Source organism: Macaca fascicularis, chromosome 4, assembly GCF_037993035.2.
Source record: "Macaca fascicularis isolate 582-1 chromosome 4, T2T-MFA8v1.1".
Classification (NCBI taxonomy): Eukaryota; Metazoa; Chordata; class Mammalia; order Primates; family Cercopithecidae; genus Macaca; species Macaca fascicularis.
In genome coordinates this window covers 69,381,155-69,406,877 of record NC_088378.1, presented here as the reverse complement: position 1 = coordinate 69,406,877, position 25,723 = coordinate 69,381,155, and the positions used below count along the sequence as shown (strand labels likewise).

At 41.3% G+C, this 25,723-nt stretch overlaps 1 long non-coding RNA gene across 2 annotated transcripts in view; it reads right to left on the bottom strand.

The window, feature by feature from the left end:
* LOC135970411 (uncharacterized) overlaps positions 1–25,723 on the bottom strand; it is a 182,296-nt gene that overhangs the window by 90,436 nt on the left and 66,137 nt on the right. Inside the window, exon 3 of one of the 2 annotated variants that reach the window (XR_010586086.1) lies at positions 22,116–22,144. The exons of the other annotated variant lie outside the window; for it this stretch is intronic. This is a non-coding gene — a long non-coding RNA (uncharacterized lncRNA). The remainder of the gene's footprint in view (positions 1–22,115; positions 22,145–25,723) is intronic. 2 annotated transcript variants of the gene reach the window in all.

Genomic DNA, 25,723 nt, shown 5'->3' with positions numbered 1-25,723 from the left:
CATATCATCTCCAGTACTTGGTATTGTCAGGTGTTTTAGGCTTTTTGTTTGTTTTGTGTTTGCCCATCTGATGGGTTTGGCATTTTTTTTAAGTTTCTGCAGAGACTACAGTACAGGAACAGCACAGTCATTCCTAGTCTAAATTAGTCTAAATGAATAATATCAACATTGAGAGCTCCCCATTTTAAGAATTTATAATTACGAAAATTATGTTTTCTAATATCTAAAACTTATTTTGCACTTCCATTGAGTGAGAATTTTGCTGAGTCTTTAGTTTAAAAGTCATAAAGATCAGACTACTAGAGTCCCTCAGCCTTCCTTTCAGATGTCATACAAAGCAAACAAAAGATAGGAGGAAGGAAGGGAGGAGAGGAAGGAAGAAAGGGAGAAAGGAAGAAAAAAGAAGGGAAATAGTGAGGGAAGGAAGGAAGGCATGATTGATTCTCACTAGCCAAAGTGATCTCATGAACGTGACTGTTTTCAACAGAAAAAAAGAAAGGGACAGATTCTATAGGAAAATATTTGATTGACTTTAATTCCCTCACAAGTATATATTCTTTGGGGATGATCATGTAAAAAACTAAATAAATAACACACACACGTACATATTTATATACATGGAAAATAAGGTATAGATACACATGAAGTAAAACATTGACATCTACAAGAGGATATTCCAGACTGAACGTCTTTCCAACATGTTGAATGTTGCTTGGTTTGGAGGATGGTTGCTGGGAATGCCCCTGAAGTGCCTGTCATCTTCACAGTCATCTCTTGAATTAATCATGCACGACTCCTCAAAAAGAACCCCCAAAAACTGAGGAGCAAAGACAAAGGGAAAAGGGATGAACCACCTGTTACCTAGTCCTTCACTTGGTTTCACACCCAGTGTAGATACCTCGTAGAAGGCAATTCTAAAGCCAGGCCTCTAAGAAGACTGTCAAATCACTGTTGCTGTGTCTCCTGGAGCTCCAAAGTGCAGGAGGATTGAACAAATGGGCTCCTCCTCAATCCTCCCAGGCCATGCTGCTTTCACCCTATCACAACCTTGTAGTCCACCTAGTGTCAGAGCCTTGGTGTGCCTATATGTATCCCTTAAAAGGTTGTGGAATTCAGAAGGAGAGAGCCCCAGTCTTACTTATCTTTTGAGTCAGCCAGAGTCACAAGTGCCTTGCAGGCCCAGAACAATGCCCAAGAAAACGTACTAAATTGCACTGACCCCCAGGCCAACTCTGTATACACTGAGAAAGGTGGGTTGTCTGTAAGTTAAAGCAGGTAAGTGTTGTTTCTACAATGTAGAACCATTTAGATCATGTTCCTATCATTTTGGATACTTTTACCCTTCTAACTTGTGCATGCACCCACGCCTGCCTACAGACACACACACACACAACCTTCCTTCCTCTCCCACACTCTCCCTGTCTTACAAAATGTGCATAAGCACTGCAAAATCACTCTGCTTTCACTGATTAATCACAGCCTGGCTAACTTCACACCATTAAGAATGAAAGTACAGCTGGAAATGGTGTGGTGGAAAGGCTAAGACCAGCAGAAGGAGCAGATAATTTCACTTCTATTGGGCCACTCCCCGGCTGTGTGACCCTTGCCTTTTGGGCCTCACTTTTCTCCTGCTGTAGATGGACTCTGAGTTTCCTTCAATGATATTGCACAAAGGTGCATGTCTCCGTAATTCCTCAGAAGGAGGAGCTTCCATTGATTGTCTCCCAGTTTGTACCAGGACACTGTCAAAGCCAGAGCAATATCTGATTTTCTGTTTGCTCAGAGTGCAAGTTGGTTTATTAAATAAAAGTGTGGTGGGACCACTTCCTGTCTGTTTTGGCAACGAGACACTTGGAAATAAGAACACAATAACTGGACTTTCAGCGCTCAACACTCACTCTTCCTTTTCAAACTGAGACTACTTTGATAATTTTGGGAGGGAAAGGAGACCCTTCAAACTAGGGCAACAGATTGCACAATAGAAACCCAGCAGGTAAAGAATTGTATAACTAATTCAGCAATTCTTTGTATAGCTGAAATACCATAATTTCCCAAATTACTTTCTTTCACATTGCCGCACATGACAGCAGTTGAGGTCTTGGCTTTCTCTTAACCCCAAACAGGTTACATCTTCACAAGTCGAAGGAGATTTTCACCTTGAAACTATCTGATCCACCATGAGGTCTGTAGTTATCCCCTGTATGTGAGACTGTTTGCCTTTCCTACAAAAGCCAAGACCAAAGATGTCACTCTGGGCAGGCAAAACACATTTACTAAAGTTTATTTTTTCCATTGCAAAGTAAAAACCAGGATGTGGAGGCTGATGGACTGTGGACCAAATAAAAAATCAGTGGAATTGGTTTCCTTCCCAAAAGCATGAGTTTACAGGTGTGCTTGGAAGTTTTAACAAGATACCTGGTGGGAATTCCAAAGCGCTTCCTCTTTTGGAAGAGTAAAGGAGAGAATTAATTCTGGCTCCGAAGATCAGGACTGAGACTCTTATCAGAACATGACTTTTTGGGAGTGCTCTCTAATTCCAGGCTGAACACTGCCAAGTACCAGATGTTCAGAGTGGTAAACCGTTGGAGTTCTCTGCAAAATCTGTTCATCTAATTGCACTTGGGTGGTGGTTGTCGCTGCTGCTCTCCTGCTCCCACCCCAATACCATGTGGTTTTTTTTTTTTTAAGGTTAAAGTTCAGCCCTAGCTAAAGCTGCATTCAGAGAGTGGGAGTCAATGTCTGGCCACAGAGCAGAAGGAGGTGGGGAGGGTGACTTTCTCTGCAGTTCTGTGTCCTAGATTTTCTGAAATGATTACATTCTGAGGACTCAGAGGCAGCTCACACTTTCAAGTCTGAATGCTGACTCATGTCCTCCCCTTCAGGGCAACGGAAAGGAAGGGTGGAGTTGGAGGATCTGGGGCTGTAGGGTAGGAGCAGGCAGGGGGTTGGTGGGGAGCAGAAAGAGGGAGTGAGGACACTCGCAAGTCTCTGCTCAACAAAATCCTTCTGACTTTCTTCAAGACTCAAGAAACCTGCCAGTGGAGCCTATGCAACTGCCCAGATGGCACTTCTTTCTGTTTTGTTTTTTTTAGCCCACTCCTTTCTTTGTCTTCCTTTGAGACCTTCAGCACCTACATAGTTAGTTAAGAGGCGGAGGAATGTCAAGTGAAATGAATCAAATAAACAGAGGAAAACAACAATAACAAAAACTCCGCCTATAACTTAGGGTGATTTAGAAGGGAATCTTTGCTGAGCCCTAAAGGGGCCATTTCCTCTAGTGACTTCGATGGGTTCACAAAAGTTTGGGTCATTCACTCAGCTGGCCATTCACAGGACCTTTGAGGAGCTTAATCTTTTAGCTAGTCAGCAGTTTGATAGTGTCATTTATCTGGCCATTGACAGGAGTTCACACACTCTCGCTCGTCTCAACCGCTAGCCAAGTTCCTCTATCAGGAAAGTCACCTATGGTGGGCCCAGAAACCAATATACCTCCAGTGACCCAGGACAGGTTTAAACCCAGCTTTTTTGTTGTTTTTGTTTTCGGTTTTTGTTTGTTTGCTTGTTTGTTTTTGAGATGGGGTCTCACTCTGTCACCCAGGCTGGAGTGCAGCAGTGTGATCTCAGCTCACTGCAACCTCCGCCCCCTGAGTTCAAGTGATTCTCATGTCTCATCCTCCAAAATAGCTAGGATTACAAGCACGTGCCAACATGCCTGGCTAATTTTGTATTTTTAGTAAAGACGGGGTTTTGCCATTTGGCCAGACTGGTCTCAAACTTCTGGCCTCAAGCAATCCGCCTGCCTCGGCCTCCCAAAGTGCGGGGATTACAGGTGTGAGCCACCATACCCAGTCAAAATCCAGCATTTTATGTTACACTTCTGGTGTACACAGATATGTCTTCCACAGAATTGCTGGCTAACAATTTTTTAGTGGTTTTCTTGAATCAGATAATCACTTTGTGACCACTGACTCATTTGTTCAATGAAAATCCATGCCTACCAAGTGTCAGACCCCTTAATAGGAGCTGAGGATATATGGAGCTCTTCTCTACTGGGGAGTCTGAAAATAAGCGCTGACGTTCACACGCATCCACACACAAATGCATACATTTAAATCACACATTACAGTGGGTGTTGTGCAGGAGCTGAACAGGCTGCAGTGGTAGAACTGAAAGATGAGGTACAGTCTGCTATGTAAAGAAAATGATCAACTCCACTGATTAAAGTGCGGAGATGGGGGTCTCTCATCTCTAAACCCCCTGTGCCCAGCCCAGTGGGCACGCAGTGGACATTAATTGTGGGGCCCTAAGCTTCACCCCCATCACTACAGATGCTCTCGGGGTTGACATTCAGTCAGAGGGCACTGGCTGTCCCAGTTGTTCAGCTACTACTGCTTGGTGACTCTGAAATACCTCCGCCTCACCCACTCCCGAGACCTCCTCTCACTTCACCCCCAAGACCTACCCTACAAACTTAGCAACTAAAGGGGAAAGCAGTCTCCAGCAGGTCTGGAGCTGTCCTGTCCTGGCTGTTAAATATTTCAGGAATGATCCAGCCCTTAGAATTGGGGGAGGGTTGTGTATTCGTGCGTGTGTGCGTGTGTGCGTGCGTGTATTTGAGAGGGAGAGAGAGAGAACGTACATGCCCAGCTGGCTTAGAAACAGCCTGCTGACTTAGAGAAATTGCTAGGATTTTGACAGTACTGTCCCTTTTACAGTTTCATGACCACATCAAATAGTCTCTGTAATACCTCCTCCTGCCAAGTTCTGGAACAGAATGGTAGAGAAATTAAACAGACATGGTTTATGCCCTTTAATATTAACATATACACCCTGGAATACTATGCAGCCATAAAAAGGAATTAGATCATGTGCTTTGTAGGGACATAGATGGAGCTGGGAGCCATTATCCTTAGCAAATTAACACAGGAACAGAAAACCAAATACCATATGTTCTCACTTATAGGTGGGAGCTGAACAATGAGAACACATGGACACAGGGAGGGGAACCACACACCTGGGGTGTGGGGTTGGGGGCGGGAGAGCTTTAGGAAAAATAGCTAATGCATGCTGGGCTTAATACCTAGGCGATGGGTTGATGGGTGCAGCAAACCACCATGGCGCACGTTTACCTATGTAACAAACCTGCACATCCTGCACATGTACCCCCAAAATAAAAATATAAATACAAATTTTTAAAAATGCTACAGACCTAAAATGAATAACATAGCCCATGTGCAAAAAGTGGCATTGGGTATGAGGAGATAAGACATTTGTATTATGTTAGCAAGTTTATTCTGAGCAAGGACAGTCAGATGAAAGTTGATGGCTTCCTCCTCAGAACCCTATTTGACATTCTGGTATCTGCGTATGATAAGTCAGCCATACAGTCAAACTCCTCAACTGTAGGTACGGGGAGAAGCAGGAATAGAAAAAGACCTATGAAATTATCCTTCTCCTATAGAAACATAAAACACATGTGTCCATGTTTAATATTAAAAGCACGGCTATTAAAGTAACAGAAAAATACTTCCTAAAGTTTAGGGGCTTGAGATATAATTCAGAGTAAATTTGTGGAGATCTATAAAAAATCACAGGTAAACCATCTTGCTCTCTCTGACCAATAACTACTGAACTGAAGTCTGGTTTTTCTTTTTTTGATTTAAGAAAGTTCTTTCCAGTCACTGCTATCTCTTTCCGCTCTCATCCAGAGCATCACAATTCCTTTCGACCTCAAGAATGCCTGGGACCTGCCAGTCCTCCCCGGCTCTGCGGCCTCTCCTGGGCCTCCCTGGTGGAAAGGAAAATCTCTTGCCTTTCATGGGGCTTAGCTGAACCCCATTCCTGCTTAGTCCCTTGGCAGAAGGAGAAAAACAACAATCACAACAAACCACAAGATTGTAGCCATAATGTGCATTCTTCCTGGTGGCATCTTTCCTATCAGGGGAAAAACAAAAAAAAACAAAAAAAAACAACAATGAACTTCTCTTCTTCTACAGTCCATCTCTCCAGTTTTGCAGAAGCCAACTCTGCCTTTAAGGCTGGAGTTCTCGGTATGAAGCTGAGAATGAGTCCACCTGGAGTAGCAGGAATGAGCCATCTAGTGGGGCCAATCTAGCCTGGAAATAGCTATTGGTGGCACTCTGCCCCTCCCTATTGTATGTGTTTTCATCGCATTTATCTTGCCTTCCCTAGTCCTGTTTCTTTTTCTCCTCCTCTGCCTAGGCTTCCACCCCCTAATAGGACTGAGTGATTCAGTTACTTCAGTTAATTTCAATTCAACTCGTATTATTAGGTACGAGAATCTCTGTGAAAGCACTGTGTAACAGGTGAAGTGTTTTACAAATACAAGCTTTAACTAAGCACTAATTATCTTATCTTATCTGGGGTGTAGGTAGGAGAGATGAGTACGAAAATGATAAAAAGCCTTGGCCCTGGAGTTCCAGGATCCTGACATCTAATAGAGGAGATGGAAGATGCTTAAGAAAAATATGAGGACTGAGGCAAGAATTACAGACCGCGGGTCATGACAGTGTTCTTCCAAACCTACCGTAGAGGAGGGAGTATTTGAACAGACCTAGAAAGATGTGTGAGACTTCTGCTGGCAGAAACAGTGAGGACGTTGGAAAAAACACAAGATACATGATGCCTCTCTTTCTCAGGGAGTCATACACCGCAATAGAAGTGGATCCCTTCCAAAAAGAAAGGAATCCCATTAGACCAGTGATAATCCTGAGGCAGAAAAGATGAACGAGGACCCTGGTCATTTAACCATATCTTCAATCTTCCACAACATCAAATGTAAGAATTAAATGTCCAAGTTACATCTCCGTTTTGGAAGATGTCAAGTTACACCTGACATACTTGGATAAATATGACAAAAATTCACTTGTGCACAGAAAGGTGCCAAGTCCCCTTCACCCTGGTGAGGACTTGAAGAGATGAAGTTTCTTTGAGCCTTAGAGAATAGTCTGGAAGTGGGGGTAGGAGGTGGCATTCTTTTCCAGCCAAAGGTACAAACACCCTCTTAAAAAGAAAGGTGCATTTAGAAGGAATGTGGTCCCCATACATCACCTGTGATTAGCTTTTGGGCAACTTTCATGGACAGGAAGGCTTCCATTCAGGGGCAGACAATTCACTCAATTACCTTGAGGGTCTTAGGTCATCCCCTGAGAATGGGAACAATGTCCCTCAGACGTGCTGAGGAAACTCAATCAACCAACTCAGGTGTGCAATGAAGCGTTTGAAGAGTCATTGAAGGTGCTATTTACTCTCATTGGGTTTTTTTTCTTTCTTTTTTGGATGGAGGTAGATAACATGTCTTTTACTAGAACCTTCATCTGGGAGATTTTTTGTTTTTCTGTTTGTGGCTTTTACCAGCTCTGTATTCAAAGACCAACACAAAACCCCTATTTACTTTCTGTCCTGGAAAATGCTATCAGCTCTGTGTGGAGCACTTCCTAGAAAACCCTCCCCTCCCCACTCCCCTAGCAGGGCTCTTCAGTTTGGCTTCAGGAGGATGTTTACCTCTCACACTTACCATCGAGGTTCAAATCTGGCCAACCTTTTACCAGCCTTGAACACATAAAACCACAGTCTTCCAAGAGGGGCAGTGGGCTCTCCTGGGTGCATTTCAATGATTTCTACCCGCTAACTTTTGCATTTGGAAAATTGCAGAGAACCAGATTATCATGCCATTTGAGACAATTTTGTCAGCTGTGATTTTCCTAAAGTAGGAATCCATATTCAAATATGAGAGCAAGAGGAAATTTTAGCCTAGACATTAAAGAAAAAAATGAAAAGGGGTGAATAATCTTAGAATTGCAGCAAAGTTTTAGCCTTTCAAAGGGAAAGTGAGGACAAAACTATATCTAATCAAATTCTCACATTGTAAAGAATCTTCTGATTATTCTTTTTTCCCCTCTTTTACACGCATCCAAAATCACTGCTTCTTTGGTGAAGTTTAAATACGGAATATTTCTGACATATGCTCTCACTGAGTGATTAAAAATGGAAGCCAGAGGGGGAAAATACTCTCTAATTTGCACTCAAAGCAAAACTAGCCACCAAGGTACACGAAAGAATAGTGAGTGAAATAAATCTCTGTAAGAAGTAACAGAAAGGGAGTGAAAGATGGGCACTTTTAAAACTTCTCTAGATCAGCAACTCAGTGGGTTTAGCTGGCTAGATTTGCAAACATAGAACCAAAAAGACAGCAGGATCAGACGGCATGGGCAAGTGTTTTGGTGCCGGAAGACCTTGCAGAGAGAATGTTTGTCATCATTTTCAAGGAGTGAGGGGAGGGCAGACAGAAAAAAGACAAACCCTTCTGGTATCTACCCACACAGAAAATTTTTGTACTTCTTACCATGGAAATATTCACTTAGAGGAAGGGAACAGACCCTTGGGGACTTCCATCCTAAAACCTTTCTGAAAGGGTAATGCCCAGAAGCACATCCAAAGGAAGAGACTGGCAGATGAATTTGTACAGAAACACCAGCAGAATCAGGACACCAGACTTTCCTGCACAAGCTGAACTTACTCACCAGGGAGTCAGACTGCTCACTCTCTCACCTTGTGCAACACAGCCATCCTGGCCTCTCCCAGTCCAGGACCCACTTGTGCAGTCCTTGGCAGAGCCCACGATCTACTGAAACAACACATCGCTGTGTCTATTCCTACTCAAAACATACAAACTCCCTGCAGCATCCTTCAGTGTTCATCTTAGTGCCCATACTTAAAATCCTCTTTAAGAGGGGGAGGGATAGCATTAGGAGATACACCTAATGTAGACGATGAGTTAGTGGGTGCAGCAAACCAACATGGCACATGTATACATATGTAACAAACCTGCACATTGTGCACATGTACCCTAGAACTTAAAGTACAATAAAAATAATAATAAAAAAAAATAAAGTGATGGTGAAGAGAAAAAAAAAAATCCTATTTGAATCCCCTGAGGACAGGCACCAGGCACTAGATCCACTTGGGGACCCTGATTATTCTGAGTTAAAATCCCTTCACCATAAAATAAATCTCCAAATTCCTCTTTCTAATGTATTATGAACCAGCCCCAGTTGGATGGGTAGCTTTGGAAGACTGCTAAAAAACTTTCCCTACTGGCAATATCTCCCTATTCCTTCTTCCTTCAAAGAGGGGAATTCATAATAGCATTTGCATAAAATTACATGGAAAATATTGAATTCAGGATCCATTCCTTTTGCATTGCAAACACCACCACATTCACAGTAGGTTGACGACTGTTTGTACTGTTAGAACACTCTGCCAGTATAGTGATGTATTTTCTTCAGGCCCCAGGTGCCCATATGCTCCACGTTTATAGTAAAGTGAGAGACTGGAAAAGAACTCACAAAACATGTACTCCTTTCCCAGTTCCAGGAACGCTCAAGTGCATGGTACTGCACAATCATTTAAACGTTCACTTACACATGGAGATGAACAACTTTTGCTATTGTAGCAAAATTTCATAATGCTTTGAAAAGGGATTTGTTCTAAAATGAAAAGCACTAAAGAAATACAAAGAAAAATATTTTTTCCTGTTGAGGAGTTAGGTGAGAATGTTTCAAGTCCTGAGTTGCAAGACCAGCTTTGCCTCTCACTAACTATTGCAGAAGTTTTTCTGGATACAAAGATTTCATCTGAAACATGAAGTAGGTGAACTAACAGATTTTGAAGGCTCCTTTCACAACTAAAAGTTCATGACCAATGTCTTCATTTAAACACTCACTTATCCACAGCCACTCAAACTACCCTCTCTCTATTACCCAGCCCACTGCAGCCACGGCTGTGGCAAGTACCCAAGCCCAGAGGGGCTCCCAGCTGCTGAGCACTGGGACTTGCTCCAAAATCACATTAAGCTGGCTCTTGTATTTTTAGTTGCCTGCCTCTCTTCTTCCCTCTGTTAGTACAGATTACCCGGAGTTAACTCTCTAGTTGATTTGGCCAAAAATCACCTGGCTGTACAGTGTGGGTGGTTTGCCACACATACAACAATAGGACATTAAAACATCAAAGAGCCCTTGAAACTATCAAGATGAGTGACCTCCATATAAGAAGATCCAGTAGAATTTAGGGAAAATATTGGATCACTTGTTTCTTTACTTTAACATATGTCTTTTAAACTTCTATTTTAGGGGTGTGTTTTTTATTGTACATAATATATTAGATCTTTACAGATGCATATTTATAAAATAGTATACATCCATTAAGCATACATGCTAAATTTTGTTGTTGTTGTTACTTATAGGAGTATGTAATCAAAAACTAAATTCAAACACTAATCATCTAAGACAGCAGTCCCCAACCCCCAGGCCACGGACCAGTACTGGTCCATGGCCTCTTAGAAACTGGGCCACACAGGTGGGCGGCGGCGGGCAAGGGAGCATTCCTGCCTAAGCCCCGCCTCCTGTCAGATCAGCAGCGGCATTAGATTCTCATAGGAGCACGAACCCTATTGTGAACTACACATGTGAGGGATCTACGCTGTGCGCTCCTTATGAGAATCTAACTAATGCCTGATCTGAGGTGGAATATTTTCATCCCTAAACCACCCCCCTCAATCTCCCCCATGGAAAAACTGTCTTCCAGGAAACCCGTCCCTGGTGCCAAAAAGGTTGGGGACTGTTGATTTAAGATGCTGAGCCAAGTTCTGTCCACCACCTGTTTCTGTAAATGAAGTTTTATTGGGACATAGCTACGCCCATGCATTTACATAGTATCTTTGGCTGTTTTGACACTACAATAGCCGAGTTCAGTTGTTGCATCAGAGAGGGTATGGGCCACAAATCCTAAAATATTTTCTGTCTGGCCCTGTATGGAAAAAATTCACTGACCCTTGATGTAGACTAATCCCATTTTGATGGGTGAAGGAATTGAAGCCCAGAGATGTTCAGTACATTACCAAAACAGACTAGAACCAGGGCTCTCCTTCAAAGCATTCTTTAGCCAGTGCTTTGTACACATAATCACACTGTCATCCTCAAACCTCATGTTCTTTCAGATCTTTTGACATCCAAACTAAGATACTACTAGGCTAAATTTTATTTCACCCACAAATGGCTGCTTCTACCAGAGCTCACCTCTCGGCCTTCCCCCTTCCCTCATTCTCCCAGCTGGGTTGCTGCAGCTTCCATAGTGGGTAGCCTGCCCCTGCCAAAAAGTGCTGTACATATTACTCATCTGCTGTTTGTACCAAACAGAAGATCATCTGGGTTTCTTCCTTTTTTTCACACACTATAATTACTATGCTGTATTTCTTAAAATACTTAGAAACGCAGCGACCAATAACATGTTAACTTATTTGGAATATCCAACACAGGCATTAGTACTGGTAACATAATGAAAATCAGTCAATGTCTACCTCTTTGACCATATAAACTTTATAGAGTCAATAAGCAGTTGCTGGTACAGGAGGTCTTCCATCATGGGGAACTAATTTGTGACTGTAGGGTAGCAGTTTCCCAAGTGTCTCATAGCAGCAGCAGCAGCAGCACCTGGGAACTTGTTAGAAATGCAAAGTCTCGTTATGCACATGTACCCTAGAACTTAAAGTATAATAAAAAAAAAAAAAATTTAAAAAAAAAAAGAAAGAAATGCAAAGTCTCAGATCCTACCCCCAAACTCCTGAATCAGAAACTCTGGAGGGGGGGCCACAGGTATCTGAGTTTTAACAAGTCCTCACGTTGATTCTTATGCTTGCTAAAGCTTGAAAAGTATTGATGGGAGGGATTTCGCATCACAACTAAGGACCAGGTGCCAGAAGGATAGGACCTTTTCTACCACAATCACTCTTCCCTAAAGTCTCCATTCCTGCCAACATTCACGGCATGTTTCTATTTGCTGGAGCTCCAGGAAGCGATACCACTTCTTTGCCTTCCATGGAGCCGTAAATATAAGAGTGACCTTTGGGCACTGAATGGAAAAAGAAATTCCAGCTTGCTCTGTGACCATTGTTCCTTCCCTCAATTATGATCATTTTACACTGCAAAACTCATTGCAAACTAATTGTATTTCTAAAGGTTTATCAAGGACCTACTAAGTACAAAACTCTACATAAACATGAATCCTGTACATCGATGTCAGCGAACACTGAACCAGTACTATGGAGTATACAATCAAACGAAGGAGATACGTTTTCAGCTTAAAAAAAAATCACATGCAAACAAATATTAGGAAAATCCAAATCGAGTGCTTTGAAGCAAAGAAACAAGTTGCTACATGGATGTGTCAAGAAAAAAACTTGACCAAATGGGAGAGTTGGGGATGCTTCCCTGGGGAGCTGACATTTCAGCCGATCTATCTGCAGACAAGGTTTTAAAAAGGGAGAAAGCATTGTCCACTTAGAGAAATAAGTATGTGCAAAAGCCGTATAGCAGAAGGATAATAATATTTTAAAGAACTGAAAGCAGACCAGTGAAGCTGAAGCTCAGAATGAGGATGGAATGGCATAAGAGGAGGTAGGGGAAGTAAGATGCGCCCACATTCAAGATTTTGTTCATTGTTCCAACAGTGAGATCACTCTGGCTGCTGTGTGGGAAACTGGAAGGAAGCTAGAATGAAGTGACCATTGTAGTTTTCCAGGCCAGACATGAAGGTAGGTTAGGTTAGGGGAAAAGGGAGAGAAGTAAATAGGTTTTGGAAGACACTGAAGCAATAGCAACATAAAAGGTTTGGTGACATGGAGTACGAGAAAGAAGTGGTCAAGGATGATTGCTTAGTGTCTGGTGTGGGAAACTCGATAACTGCTCACAGATATAGAGAGCAGAGGAGCAGGTAGGGTGAGATTAGGGTAGGTGTGGGAAATCTGTGAGGTCTGTTTTGAATGGGCATGTTTGAGGTTCGTTTGATATTTACAAATGGAAAGTTTCGGTAAGCAATAGCAGAGTTATTCAAGAGTGCAGAGAGAGATCTAAGCTGGACATATAAAATTGATAATCATAGGTATATAGCTAATAATTGAAGCTATAGGTTCAGATAAAATTACCCCTGGAGAACATATAGAGTGAGAAGAGTGAGGCAAACTCTGCAGGAAATACACACAGTCAGATATATGATGGAGAGTTTCCTCTCAAAAAAGAGTGAAAAGAAAGACTGGAGAGGTTGAGAGAAATCAAAAGAGCAGGCATTACAAAAAGCAACTGAAGAAAATGTTTCCAGAAGGAAAACGTGTTCAAGATCTCTACTCCCAGGATGGAACTTCAGGAAGTGTCGCCATTTTGTATGAGATATGGCAGTAAACAGGAACCTTGGCAAGGAATGTGCTGAAGCTAGAAAAACTGTCAGAATTTTTTCAGGGGAAAAAAAGAAAAGATTCTGCCCTGTTAAACCTTATCACTCAATTTTGAAGATTCCAATCTTTTCTAAGGATTAAATCAGTCATTAAAATTCAATCAAACAAAAAGAAATATTTGATTACATTTGTTTCTGTATAGTAAGTGCCATGCAAAAGCCTCTATTACCTAAGTTTTCTTCCCAAAGGCTGCATTAGGGACTCAAATTTTTGGACAGTAATGGAAAGCTCCTTTCTTGGTGCTGGCTAAGACAACAAATACAAATGTCTTGACTCTGAAACCATGCCATAGGAGAATAGTGTCAAGCAATGTCAAATACAGCTCAGTGAAAGTAGGAATTGGCACAATAGCTGAGTTACTGCTTTAGATTCACAGAGTTCCTTTTAATAACAGCTTCTAAAACTTCCCACCTGGTCTGTTGAACATTACCTCATGTCAAACCTACTCTATACCCAAAGAATTAACACAGACAAGTGTAATGACTTGGCCAAGACAACACAAGTCAGGGAGGTCTTGAGGGCAAAGGTAATCTGTCAGGGCAAGGCTTATATCTTATTCTTCCCATCAATGTAAATAAAAGTTAGAATATGAGCATTTAGGGGTAGTTATTGCCTGAGAAGTGATTTGAGGGAGTGGTATATACACAGAAAGAGTAATTGAGCAGTACACTTAGAACTTGTATACTTCACTGTATATGTGCTATACTTCACCAAAAATAAAATAAACACGAACATAAACACTATTTGATTTCAAAATATTTACCTGGGTTTGCCTGACCTGAGGCTGTCACCAGTTGTACCAAGCCATTAGCTTCATTTTCACTTAATTTTGCATGATTATTTTGGCCAGAATAGTGGGTAGTGGGTGTGATTGTCCTTAAAGGCCTGAACCTGTAACATATCTTCTGCATTAGGCTACTAGGCACTTAAGACACATCTATCATATTTAGTCATCACTTAAATCCAGTGAGGTAGTTTATATTGTTCTGATTTCACAGATGAGGAAATTGAGATACCAAGAGGCTAAATAACTTACTATATGTATCTGAGTCCAAAACCAGTGATCTTTTCAATAAATCCAATATGAAATAAAGAAATATTGCCCAGGAAGAAGTATGACCAACTGGCAAGCTCCATCAGTAGCCAAAGTGAGGACACAAGAAAGACCAACCAAGAAGGAAGGCAGAAAAAGGGAACGGACCCAGACTGTGGGAACAAAGCCTGCATATGTGTGGGAAGCTTGGCAAAAGCTGTTATGCAGAGGATATTTTTGAAAAAGTAAAACACGTAGAAAGAAGACACAAAGAGATAATTTTAACTGTTTAAAGAAGATTACATCAGTCTAACTTTTAGCCACTTTTGAACCCAAAGAGGACAGTCAAAATAGAAACGTGTTTTATTTCTAGACAAATTTTCTGCAGCTGTTTTAACAAATTATTACACAATTATTTTCAAATGAGCCTGTCACATCATTAATTTGGCTTTTTGGTCACCTTTTCTAAATGTTTTCCTTGGGTCTGGTCACTTGCTGAACTCTCATTAGTTGTGATAAATGATTATCTTTCAGTTTTTAGGTATACCATCATATAATCCACAAATAAGGATAATTCCACTCTTTCTTTTCAATTTGTATGCCTCTTATTTGTATTTCTTGGCTTATTGCATTGGCTGGACTTTCTAGTTCAATGTTGATTTGTTACAGTAATAAGAAATATTCTTTTCTCTAATGGAAATGCTTCTAATTTTACATTTGTATTCTCCTTTCCTATATTTCAAAGTCTCTCTTATGTTCCACCTCTTTCTTTGCTTTTACTGTGCTTACATCTATCTTGTAGAAAAATATTGAAAAAACGGTGAACTAAGTTTCTGGTCCCATGGGAAATGAAGGCTTCCAGCCTCCCAGCTGGGGTCTTGAAGCACCTGAATCCAGGGAATCCCCAGAGCACAGGGGAGGGAGAAGGTGAACATAAGCATACACCATCACCACCCACGTAGAAGAGGCAAATGCTCACCTTGTAAAGAGTGGAGAAGCCAGGATGGGAGTCTAGGAGAGCCTGTGTGCCACATGGTCCATGTATCAAGGGGCCAGCACCAGTCTCTGGTTTCAGATACAGGATCTGGGCACCGATTTGTCTGTTCATTACCATGTGCAGAGGTCACTGGGCATTTTCATGTGAACCAGAGTTTGTCATCTATTTGGATTCGTGGACTAACAAAGAGACCTGACTCTAAAGAGATGTTTCCTGCATTATGAAACATGCCATTAAGAATTAAGAGGAATTGTTTTTTCTTTATTTTTTTTTTTTTGAGATGGAGTCTTGCTCTGTCACCCAGGTTGGAGTGCAGTGGCGTCATCTTAGCTCACTGCAATCTCTGCCTCCCGGGTGCAAGCAATTCTTCTGCCTCCCAGGTTCAAGCGATTCTCCTGCCTCAGCCTCCTGAGTAGCTGGGACTACAGGTGCCCGCCATCACACCCAGCTAATTTTTATATTTTTAGTAGAGACGGGGTTTCACCATGTTGACCAGGCTGGCCTCGAACTCCTGACCTCAGGTGATCCGCCCGTCTTGGCCTCCCAAAGCGCTGGCATTACAGGTGTGAGCCATTGCACCCAGCCTAAAGTCGGTTATTAATACTAAACAACTTTTCTGCCTCACAGCATCAACATCACTACCCTAAGGATTTGAAAAATCGGAAGTATTTCCCTCACTGAGGCAGGAAGTCTTTAATCACCTCTGACTTCTGACCTCCCATCCATTACACCTCTCCTTTGGCAGAATATGGAGACCAACAGAAATGCTTCAGACTACATAAGAATCACAGTCTCCAGGCACATTGAGAAACTGCAGAACAGGAAAAAAATTCTTTTACAGCTTTTATCAGTTGCTACTTAGTAATATATTTAAAACATTCAAAATATGTATACATGAGGAAATTGGGCATAAGTATGATGTAATTTAAATATATATATATATACACACACATAATGGTTTTCTTGATTTGCCTGAGATCCTTGGCACACGCATAGCAACTATAACATCTAAGAAGTTATAGATTTAAGTAACCCCAAGCAGAATCTGATTGCCAGCTACCCCAGGTTCTCCTGAGAAAGTTTCGCCACTGATGAATCAGACATCACAGATACGCATATACCAATATGTGTATATATACCAATATCTTTTTTAAAGAACAAAGAGTTTCCCTGTCTGAAAATCACTACTGCATTGGATGGCTGTGATGATCCCACCAAGGGACAATGTACTTCAGAAGACAGTTCTCCCATTCCATACTCCAGCTCCTCCAGTTCTAGGGAGATCTGCCCACCTTTTTCCTTCCCCAACATCCAGACCAGAAAAGGCAGTCAGATTTAGAGAAGGAAATCAGAGGTGGGTACTTTAGTTTTTGACATCTTAGATTGAGAAAGGAAGAAAAGGGGAAGAGAAATCAAGCTATGCCTCCAAAACTAAGAACACAAGAATAATAAGAAGAACAAATAAAGCATTTGATACAGAAAGAAAACAAAGCAATCTATGAGGACCAGTGCTATCAGCTTCTTTAAATTACTGAGTGGAGAGTGAGAGGTAGTTGTACCACAAGCAAGTGGTGAAGTGAAGATACAAACATAGCGGGGATTCCTGAAGAGTCATTCTCTAAGACAAGACTTGGCCCCGATGGCTTCTTACTAGCAGTATTTTCTTTTTGAGTCATGACTTTGCTTTTATAGAAATAGTCACAGCCAAAATATTTTAAAAGTTAACCATTTGAAGAAGAACAAAAACTTTCCTTTATCCACTCTATCTCCTCATCTTAGGGAACTTTTAAAAGTTAAAACTTCAGCAAGTTGGATGTTTTTCTCCTTTTTTTTTTCTTTAATTGAGCTAAAATATATACAGAGAAAAGTACACATTTCATAATGTACAATGGGAAGAATTGTCGAAAATTAACACCCCCTGGTAACTAGCACCCAGTTTAAGAAACAATGTCACCAGCATCCCTCTTGCCCCTTTCCAGTAAATAATTCAAAGCCACCCATTATTTTGACCTCTACTGGCATTATCTGATTTTGTCCTTCAAAAACAATTGGATTATACTGTGTGTACTGTTTTATCTGTCTTGCTTGTGAGCTGCACTCACATTTTCGTGTGTGGTTATAGGTCATTCATCTTTATTGTTGTGTTGCATTCTATTATGTGCATATATCACATTAAAATTGCTCCAATTTGTTGTTTGTGGGCATTTGTGTCCACAACTAGAAATTGTGGGCATTTCTAGTTTTGGCTTTTACAAATAGTGCTGCCGTAAACACTCCAGCACATGTCATTCAGGGTACATTTTATTCCAGCCTTTAAAATTAAGGAGAATACCATTGGTGAAAAGGAGAAAAATATTGTATTAGAATCTAAATGATGGATACTTAAAATATCAGCCTTATGATTGCATATTTGAATATAATTATGAAAATATGCTTCTGAAATTAAACTCTAAAAACTATAATCCTATAATGATAAAATAAGAATTCTACTGAAAAGGAAAAGTTAACATCTACTTTTAAAACAGCAAGTACAAAAGGATAAATGTTTGAGGTGATGGATACCTCATTCTCCATGATGTGATTATTACACATCACATGCCTGTTTCAAAATATCTCATATATCCCATAAATATATATACCTACTATGTACCCAGAACAATTAAAAATAAACATTTTTTTAAGTAAAATACTTTTTCTTTAAAAATAAAAATAACAGGCCGGGCGCGGTGGCTCAAGCCTGTAATCCCAGCACTTTGGGAGGTCGAGATGGGCGGATCACGAGGTCAGGAGATCGAGACCATCCTGGCTAACACGGTGAAACCCCGTCTCTACTAAAAAATACAAAAAACTAGCCGGGCGAGGTGGCGGGCGCCTGTAGTCCCAGCTACTCAGGAGGCTGAGGCAGGAGAATGGCGTGAACCCGGGAGGCGGAGCTTGCAGTGAGCTGAGATCCGGCCACTGCACTCCAGCCTGGGCGGCAGAGCGAGACTCCGTCTCAAAAAAAAAAAAAAAATAAATAAAATAAAATAAAATAAAATAAAAATAACAAATGCATGTGCCAAAGTAATACAAAGAAGCTAGTAGTACAGGTCTTTTTCTTTTTTTCACTTCACATACTTATTTATTTCCATTAAAAAATAGAACTACCAAGAACAATTAAAAATAAAACTTTTTTAAATGAATAAAATTCTTTTTCTTTAAAAAATAAAAATAAAATAAGTGCAAGTGCCAAAGTAATACAAAGAAGCTAATAGCACAAGTCTTTTTCCTTTTTTAACTTCACATACTTATTTATTTCCATTAACAAACAGAACTACCAAATCCACAGCCAATACCCTTTGAAAACCACCACAAGAAAAGGATGCCCTCTCTCACCACTCCTATTCAAAATAGTATTGGAAGTTCTGGCCAGGGCAATCAGGCAAGAGAAAGAAATAAAGGGTATTCAAACAGGAAGAGAGGAAGTCAAATTGTCTCTCTTTGCAGGTAACATAATTGTATATTTAGAAAACCCAATTGTCTCAGCCCAAAATCTCCTTAAGCTGATAAGCAACTTCAGCAAAGTCTCAGGATACAAAATCAATGTGCAAAAATCAGAAATTTCCCACACACCAATAATAGACAACAGAGAGCCAAATCATGAGCAAACTTCCATTCACAATTGCTACAAAGAGAATAAAATACCTAGGTATAGAACTTACAAGGGATGTGAAGGACCTCTTCAAGGAGAACTACAAAACACTGCTCAAGGAAATAAGAGAGGACACAAACAAATGAGAAAACATTCCATGCTCATGGATAGGAAGAATCAATATTGAGAAAATGGCCATACAGCCCAAAGTAATTTATAGATTCAATGCTATCTCCATCAAGCTACCATTGACTGTCTTCACAGACTTAGAAAAAACTACTTTAAATTTCATACGAAACCAAAAAAGAGCCCATATAGCCAAGACAATCCTAAGCAAAAAGAACAAAACTGGAGGCATCATACTACCTGACTTCAAACTATACTTCAAGGCTACAGTAGCCAAAACAGCATGGTACTGATACCAAAACAGATATACAGACGAATAGAACAGAACAGAGTCCTCAGAAATAACACCACACATCTACAACCATCTGATCTTTGACAAACCTACAAAAACAAGCAATGGGGAAAGGATTCCATCTTTAATAAATGGTGCTTGGAAAACTGGCTAGCCATATGCAGAAAACTGAAACTGGACCCCTTCCTTACACCTTATACAAAAATTAACTCAAGATGGGTTAAAGACTTAAACATAAGACCTAAAACCATAAAAACCCTAGAAGAAAACCTAGGCAATACCATTCAGGACATCGGCATGGGCAAAGACTTCATGACTAAAACACCAAAAGCAATGGCAACAAAAGCCAAAATTGACAAATGGGATCTAATTAAACTAAAGAGCTTCTGCACAGCAAAACAAACTATCATCAGAGTGAACAGGCAACCTACAGAATGGGAGAAAATTGTTGCAAACTATCCATCTGACAAAGGGCTAATATCCAGAATCTACAAGGAACTTTAAAAAATTTACAAGAAAAAAACAACCCCATCAAAAAGAGGGCAAAGGATATGAACAGACACTTCTCAAAAGAAGACATTTATGCGGCCAAAAAGTACACGAAAAAAATCTCATCATCACTGGTCATTAGAGAAATGCAAATCAAAACCACAGTAAGATACCATCTCACACCAGTTAGAATGGTGATCATTAAAAAGTCAGGAAACAACAGATGATGGAGAGGATGTGGAGAAATAAGAATGCTTTTACACTGTTGGTGGGAGTGTAAATTAGTTCAACCATTGTGGAAGACAGTGTGGCAATTCCTCAAGGATCTAGAACCAGAAATACCATTTGACCCAGCAATCCCATTACTGGATATATACCCAAAGGATTATAAATCATTCTACTATATGCACACGTATGTTTATTGCAGCACTATTCACAACAGCAAAGACTTGGAACCAACCCAAATGCCCATCAATGATAGACTGGATAAAGAAAATGTGGCACATATATACCATGGAATACTAAGCAGCCATAAAAAAAGGATGCGTTCATGTCCTTTGCAGGGACATGGATGAAGCTGGAAACCATTATTCTCAGTAAACTAACACAGGAACAGAAAACCAAACACCACATATTCTCACTCATAAGTGGGAGTCGAACAATAAGAAGACAGGGACACAGGGAGGGGAACATCACACACTGGGGCTTGTCGGGGGGTGGGGAGGCTAGGGGAGGGATAGCATTAGGAGAAATACCTAACATAGATGACAGGTTCTTGGGTGTAGCAAACCACTATGGCGCGTGTATACCTATGTAACAAACCCACATGCTCTGCACATGTATCCCAGAATTTAAAGTATAATAAAAAAGAAAAAAAAATAGAACTACTATATGATTCAGCATCATCTGGATATACATCCAAAGGAAATGAAATCCGTAAGTCAAAGAGACAGTTGCACTCCCATGTTCATTGTAGCACTATGTATGGAATCAACCAATGAGTCCATCAACAGACGAAAACGAAAATATGGTATATTTACAAAATGGAATACTATTCAGCCTCAAAAGAGAAGGAAATTTTGTCATTTGCAAAAACACGTATAAACCTGGATGATATTAGTTTAAGTGAAATAAGCCAGGCACAGGAAGACAAATACCACATCATCTCACTTATGTGTGGAATCTAAAAATGTTGGATTCAGACACAAAGAGGAGAATTGTGATTACTAGGAGCTGGCAGACAGGGGAGGGGGTTGGGGAGATGTCAGTCAAAAGGTACAAAATTTCAGTTAGGAGGAATAAGTTCAAGAGATCCATTGTATAATACGGTGACTATAGTTAATAAAAGTATATACTTGAAAGTTGCTGAGTAGATTTTAAGCATTTTCACAGCAGGCCAAATTTTTATGAGACTCTTAAACATGCACATTATGGCCAGTGGAGCTTAGCTCTTCACAAATGTGAGGTGCTATCATTAGGAATAAATTTTTGTTTATAAATCCCCTTATATTTGGTCCCCAAAACACTCATTTATTCCCACCAGGAACAAGCACTCAAACCACAACAAAGTATGATATTCAGAAGATTTACTAGCTGAAGTCAGTCAGTCGAAGAAATGTGTATGACACCTTACCTCTGTCTTCTCCTGGGTTCAGATCCTTAACTCGCTAATTCACTATAATGGGAGTTAGCAACCCATGGCCCACAGGACAAATCTAGACCACAGTCTGCTTTCATAGAGCCTACAAGCGAAGAATGGCTTCCCATTTTTAAGTCACTGAAAAAAATCAGACAAAGATTTTTATACTATATAAATTATATAAAATTATGTTTTATAAAATTATATATAAATTATTTAAAATAAAAATCAGTGGCCTTAAATAAAGTTTTCTTGGAAGAGAGCCACACTTACTCACTCACTCCTTGTCTATAGCTGTTTTTTGCTACAACGGTCAAGTATTCTGACAGAAACCATATGACCTGCAAAACCGAGAATAGTTCTCTCTGACCCTTTAGAGAAAACGTTTGCCAACTCCTGCACTGCATAAAGTTTGGCTCTTCCCATCCTACGGTCTGAGAGCTTCATATGTCATAATGTACTCGGTATAATTCAAATGCAATATCATTAAAAAGGACAAAAGCAAACATTTATACTGGATTTTGTGGGACAAACCCTATTTGAAATGTTCCACCAGCTGTCTATATGTAATATTCTAATGGTTGGGTAACGCCAATACTTACAAGCAACATCTCCAAATTTCCTCTTTCATCTAGAAGAGACAAAAATTCTTGTTCAGAGAACACATGCCTTGATTTGGGGCTAAGAAACACGCTCACTGAGCCTTTGGTGCTCCTTATACTTGGATTTAACCTGAAGGTAAAAGTCTGACAGAAACAAGTAACCAGAAAAGCACAAACATTGAAACACTCGCGGAAAATCTCAGCCAATTACATGTTTCTTTTAGATTGGTAGAAATGATTCAGCTGCTCCAGTAACAATTTCTTTTGCCATGGGAAAGAAATCTACTCCACCTAACTGCGAATGTTTTTAAACTAAATTTCCTTCTCAAAGGGTTACCACATCTACTGTTACAAACATAACTCATTGTAAACTGTTTTTAAATCTTTTTAAATTTATTGGAGGTGGGGGGCAGGTAGGGAGGTTAGTCTAGAATGTAGAAAAGCTACATTCTAGCTAAAGAGGTTAGTCTCACCTAGCCTTTCAGTTGGTCTAGAATGTAAAATGGCAGCCATAATGACAAGTTGCATTGGATCTCAATAGAGACCTAAGTGCTTTGCAAAACAAGAATGCCATTTCCAAAGCAGCATCCTGAAATGTTTAGATGTTGATGATGGAAACCACTCGCATCCTCCCCAGTGAGTTTCTCAGAAGGGGCAGCTGGAGAGGGGGAAGGGGCAGCTGGAGGAGGGGAAGAGGGGACAGCTGGAGGAGGGGAAGGGGCAGCTGGAGGAGGGGAAGGGGCAGCTGGAGGAGGGGAAGGGGCAGCTGGAGGAGGGGAAGAGGGGACAGCTGGAGGAGGGGAAGGGGCAGCTGGAGGAGGGGAAGGGGCAGCTGGAGGAGGGGAAGGGGCAGCTGGAGGATGGGAAGGGGGCAGCTGGAAGATGGGAAGGGGGACGGGTGGAGGAGGGGAAGGGAGGGCAGCTGGAGGAGGAGGAGGGGGCAGCTGGAGGAGGGGAAGGGGCAGCTGGAGGAGGGGAAGGGGCAGCTGGAGGAGGGAAAGGGCAGCTGGAGGAGGAGAAGGGGCAGCTGGAGGAGGGAAAGGGCAGCTGGAGGAGGGGAGGGGGGAGCTGGAGGATGGGAAGGGGGGTGGGTGGAGGAGGGGAAGGGGGGCAGCTGGAGGAGGGGAAGGGGCAGCTGGAGGAGGAGAAGGGGCAGCTGGAGAAGGGGTAGGGCCAACCAACTGGAGGAGTTCATTATCAGATTATGTTTTAAAGGAAATAAACCTACTACCTTTTCTCAGATATTTAAAATAACTACCATAGGAAATGGTGAAATAGGGGAGGACATTAGACTCAAGAGGGAATAGCTTATTATAGTCTCAGATTTCTCTAACTCATCAGCCACAAAGTATACTCTGAAGAGGCTCCATTCATTATGCAGGATCCATGTGACACATGACAAGTAAAAGGTGGGCTTCAATTCCCAAGGGGCCTGCATGCTTATTAGTGAGACATGGCAGAACTTCATTCTAATAGGCATTTCTAAATGAAACTACTATGGAAAACATGAGAGAAAAAAAAAATCATACCCTGAAATCATACTAGCAGGAGGAGGAGACTCAAACGTACTTTTCCTACAGGGTTCTCAGTTGCTTTTGCTACATGAGTCAAACAGCTCTGCTCCATAGATTATAGCTTCTGTGGATTGGAGAATAAAGCAGAAATTACTGTGTTTTTCTCAGTTGCAGAAAAGGTAACTGAAATAGACAAGTTCTGCACCTAAGGCAGTGACTGAGCCTAGAGACTCTGAGCGCCAGGAAGACTGCATCGGTAGGCAAGGATCAGACAGAGAGCCATGGTGTGGATGGAGCACTAGAGGAGCTGGGAGACACAGGAAACAGCACGGTAGTAGAGAGAGTGAGACTGACAAGCCTTCTGTGAAAATACATCCACAGAATTGGCCAAGGACTTCTCATAGAGGGTTCTAACATCCATGTTTTGTTGTGGCCAAGTTTCCAAGAGGAAAGTTTAAGGAACAGTGTTTTGTTGTTTTTTTTTTGTTTTTTTTTTTTTTTTTTTTTGAGACGGAGTCTCGCTGTGTCTCCCAGGCTGGAGTGCAGTGGCGTGATCTCGGCTCACTGCAAGCTCCGCCTCCCGGGTTCACGCCATTCTCCCGCCTCAGCCTCCCAAGTAGCTGAGACTACAGGCGCCCGCCACCACGCCCGGCTAGTTTTTTGTATTTTTAGTAGAGACGGGGTTTCACCATGTTAGCCAAGATAGTCTCGATCTCCTGACCTCGTGATCCACCCGCCTCGGCCTCCCAAAGTGCTGGGATTACAGGCTTGAGCCACCGCGCCCGGCCTTGTTTTTTTTTTAATGTGTGATTAGACGTCTCAAGGGAACACCTCTTCCCAACATAACTATGCTCTCATTGTACCAACCACAGACTTGTCCAGATGAGCTCTCAGCCTCTCACCTAGTTTTCCTCATTGTCAAGAGCACTCACTTAAGTGAGAGTTTCCCAGGGATTATGGTCTGTGGTCTTGAAAAAAACGCCCAAGGAACACCCTGGATAGAAACAGACAATTTGGGCCCATTAGACTCTTCTGGCTCAGGAGAATGGCACGCTGACCATTCCACACACTCTCTACCTTCTCCCCTCAACCTAGGTCACATGCAGACAAGCTTCCCTCATCTGTACATACCACAGACTTAACTTTCACCACTGAGTAGGGGAGGATTTCTCAATGCACCATTGCCCTTTGGCAATTCCTTGTTGAAATATGTATTTCTGGGCCGGCATGTACCTTAGGGTTCATGCACTTAGTGATTCTTTCTGTTTTATAAAGCTAATTGCCTCTGTAGCAATGTCGACACCCTTAGGTGCCACGACAGTCTGTGTTTTTGGAAATGTGAGCACTCATTCAAACTGACTTCAGAGCTATAATTTATGGAACAGACTGAGTCACTGATCTCAGTTGGCTGCCTTTGTCCTGGTGCACTTCCTTCTTTTCTAAAGGGAATTTTCTTTAAAGAAGAAAAAATCACTTTTATATTACTTGCTGTAGACCGTTTTTGAAAGGGAGTTTTCTTGGAAAATTATATAAATCCAATGGTGAAGTTCTCATAGAGCAAAAAGTCTGCTCTTAGCTACATGTTATGAACATTTACAAAGAGCCTAGAGAAAATCTTATATAGTGGAAATTGTTTTTAAGATATTTTAATAGAAAAATATTATCTCTTAATAAAGTTGATTTAGGGGTCTGCCACTACCTAGTACTAGCCATTTAACCTCTCTGGGCCTTACTAGCCAACAATTACAAAATAAATTAGTTGGATAACATAATTGTATTTTATCATGCTGAGAATAAATATAAAATGAAAAATGTTTGTTTGTTTGTTTTCTGAGACAGAGTCTCGCTCTATTGCCCAGGCTGGAGTGCAGTGGCACAATCTTGGCTCACTGCAATCTCCACCTCCCAGGTTCAAGCGATTCTCCTGCCTCAGCCTCTCAATTAGCTGGGATGACAGGCATGTGCACCACCACGCCCAACTAATTTTTCAATTTTTGGTAGAGATGGGGTTCCACCATATTGGCCAGGCTGGTCTCGAACTCCTGACCTCAGGTGATCCATCTGCCTCAGCCTCCCAAAGTACTGGGATTACAA